Source organism: Cyprinodon variegatus, unplaced genomic scaffold (genome assembly GCF_000732505.1).
Source record: "Cyprinodon variegatus isolate N-32 unplaced genomic scaffold, C_variegatus-1.0 Scaffold631, whole genome shotgun sequence".
Classification (NCBI taxonomy): Eukaryota; Metazoa; Chordata; class Actinopteri; order Cyprinodontiformes; family Cyprinodontidae; genus Cyprinodon; species Cyprinodon variegatus.
The window spans coordinates 200758-204605 of record NW_015151084.1 but is presented as its reverse complement, the minus strand read 5'-3'; positions in this window follow the sequence as shown (position 1 = coordinate 204605).

Sequence of the window (3848 nt, the reverse complement as noted above, 5' to 3'; positions counted from 1 at the left end):
CTTCAAATCAGAAAAACAAGACATAAAACCCAACTTCAAAATAAAACAAAAGAGCCACATTACCACACATGCAATCTTCAGCCACCAGGACCTGTATCTATTAAGCAAAAGATTTCATTTTTTTTACTTTCTTTAATACAGGACACCGACTCCACTCCACTCCACAGGCCACTACCTGACGTCCCCCACCCTTATCTGTTATGATGCAAAGAGTAGGCAAAGTAAGAGTTAGATATGCAGACGTAATGTGGAAAACCTCTTTGAAATACTGATCTAATTCCATGTAATATTGGATTAAAAGGCCTATAATCATGTGGTCCTTTTGGAGAGAATATTATATCACCAGGCAGGTAAGAAGCAATTGCAACCGCTGTAAGATGCAGACAAAAGTCTTGAGATGTTCCACCACTTTTTAATCATCAGCACTAGAAAACCTCCTTCAAGGTTTGTCAGTTTTTCTTCTCTGTGCAGTATTCTCTTGAATCCATGGCTGCCATCGGTATTGGCTGTTACAAAATGTTTAATAAACAAACAAAACAAAAGCAGAGCTGTGGCTCGCGGACACTGCAGGCGGGGGGGCGGGGCACCGCCCAATCTCAGACAGTCTGTAGTGGGAGAAACACGGGTAAGTGACCACGATCATCTGACAGAAGATTATCTGAGTTGGTCACTTACCTGGTTTAACAGTCCAGACCAAGAATGTCCCCAAGGCTGCAGTCCCAGAGGTCATGCTGGAAGCCGATCCTGGTCAGGGATCCAGATCAGGCAGGAACAGAAACTGGTGGCAGGATCCAGACTTCCAGGCATCCACAGGCTCGCAGCAGGGTTCAGAGTCTGACTGGGACCAGAAGCATGACCAGGTGGTCACGCAGAGGAGCAGACAGGATCAGGTGCAGACAAGCAGGCTCAGTGGAAGAGGGTAGCAGAGACAGGACATGGAACCGGAACTTGATGCAGGACTTTAAACTGGTCTCCTCCCTGGAGCCAGGCTTACTGGATAAAAACTGAACCTCCCCACATATTGAGCCAAAAACCCAGAGGACTACGCAGGGGAGGAACAGTGGATGATCAGAAGACGAGACAAACACAAAACGCTCTTTCCACTGGCTACTAGGATCCAGGACATGAACCAAGGAATAAAACTGACAGACAGGCTAACAGAAAGACAAATAATGATCTGGCCCTGAATGCTCAGGCTGAACTGAATTTAAACCAGAGGAAACAGGTGAGGGGAATAAATTGTAATTGAGGCAGGGAGGGAAAACAGCAGGTGAGAGGAATTACTAATTAGGGAGGAGCAAACAGGCCAGATCATGACAATTTCCCCCACTCTCCTAAATTGTATGTTATTTACTAACAGCTGCATCACCATAGAATAAATAATATTTTCTGAAAACAGATTTTTTATTGGCAGGCTTAAACTCATTATAAGGAGTTGTTATGAATCTTATTACACAGAATAGGAGGAGGCTGAGTTTGAGTGACCCAGAGGTAAAAACATGTTGATACACAAGTCATGGTTGGAAACACTTAATTAAGTTGACAAAGGTACATTGAGCTAATTTGAGCTATTAAATAGTCTACCTGTATATAAGCCTTCCTGATTGTACATATGTCACCTCAAATCTCTGTGTTACTCCCTTGTATTTTTTCTTTCTTTATTTATTTTATTCTTAATGCACCTTTTCCTCCTTGTTTGCACCTTCTTTAATTACTATGCCAATATGTGACCAGTGAATTTCTCCGCTGTGAGATCAATAAAGCTCATCTAATCCAATTTAAACCTTACTAAATGTTTCAGATATGTCTTACATTTCATGTGGATTATAAAATGAACTCATCTCAAGATGTTTACAAGTCTTAAAATAACATTTTAAATTTTGTCAAAACACCGTATCTCATCTTTTTTCTCATATTCTTATCTTTTGCACCTATCATTCTAAAGATAATAATAATTATCTAAGAGATCTTAAAATACATTTTGAGAACTATAGCAGATGTGTAAGTATTTTATTTTACATACAGTGATCTTTGAATACTTCTTTCTCATAGTTCTCTTTTCTATTTATTTGAATAAGATGTAAATGTTTCCATTTTTTTATATATCAAAAACCTGTGAATTTAAATCTACTTTGACCATTGAGCAGTGGTAACAAAGGGGCAAAATGAAGAAATAAAGCTAAAATTGCCAAAGTAGAATGAAGAATTTTTTTCGTTCTTTGCTTTTTTGATCAATGAAGATTGTATTATCTGTGTGTAATGCATAATTCACAATAGAGTCAGGAAGTGTTTGCTTTTGGATGGAAACCTTGTATGTCTAAGCCCATTCCTTTATTGTACGTTTGTTAGCTTGTCTGTCTGCTAAATTGACCATTATGATGTGTTGAACTAGATCTGCTATTTTCACAGCTTTTGTGAGACACTTTATAAAGTAGGGCATTAATTCATTAAAAAAAAAAGTTTATTTCAATTCTATAAATCAAAGTTTTGTGCCCAACAGCAATGATGAACTGCACGGCAGCATTCTATACCCAGCTATTGCTGTATCTAGGTAAGAGCTGTCAGTTTGGTAAATACTGTAATCTGGTTGTTATTTGAAATTGTAAAGGTTAGCCTTTTTGCAATTTAAAACTGACTAAAGCAAGAATAAAACCTTTTTAAGCTTTAATCGACTAAAACAGACTAAAACTTTCACATACGGCAATGACTAAAACACAACTAAAACTGTTAATAGTTTTCATCCTTAAGACTAGATCTAAGATGTCTTTCAAAAACAACACTGATTTCATGATTTAGTCAGGAGAGTTCTCTTGTTGATTTGTGCAAACAATAAAAAGAAAAATTATTCCAATACGTCCATTACATTGTTTTAATAAGACAAACATAGCATGTCCTTTAGACAGAATTTGTTCAGGTCCTATCTGTTTGAACAAAGTGTTTATACTTCATCTGCTTCTGCTGACAGGTGATTTCACATAAACAGAATACACGGATCTACTACCATTCAATCTGTAGTTTTCCCTCATATTGGTGTTGTGATTACAACATTGTGATTTCAGGCTATGGCAGGCTGTTTTAATGTTTATTACTTTTGTCTAAATATGCATCGTTGCATTGTTGTCAGGAAATAATTTGCAAATCTCTCTTGTAATACAGTAATTTAACAATACAGGTCAGGATGGGAATACTGCCACCTTGTGGTGCTCTGTATGCTCTATGAATCTTAAAAAAGTTATGGGCCCAGTAGGTCCCAGTCAGTTAAGGTAAATTAGCTTTAAACAGTGGTTTTACATGGATTTTGTGTGGAGTACTGAGTATTGTGAGATTCTCAATGGAGGACGCACTGTTTATTGACCAGCTAAGTGGACCAGACAACAGAATATTTGCTTTGACTTAAATGATTAAGATCTTCATTTGGTCTCCAGGATTTGGGAATATGTCCTCACACCACTCTCTGTATAATTGTGGATGTTTTGTGTTCTGTAGGTTGAGACTCATGTGTAGGAGGGTTGCTAGCTTACGTTAAACGTCGTTAAATGTCAGACATTTTTCAGAGTTATCTTACAAGAGTTCAAGTTGCTTTAACTTGTAGGTAAATAAACTAATAAAAATAAAAAATCTAGAAAGAAGTGTACAGCTTCAGCCATTAGAACAAACCAAGAGAGCTGAAGTTGAGACCCGCAGAAAAAGAACCAAGATATCTGAGGACTGGAGGTTAGACCCAGTGTTGGGAAAGTTCTCTTTCTACGTGAACTAGTTCAAAGTTCAGTTCACACATTTTAAAATGAACTAGTTCTGTTCATAGTTCACAATTCCAAAAAACGAACTAGTTCATAGTTCTTTTTTTT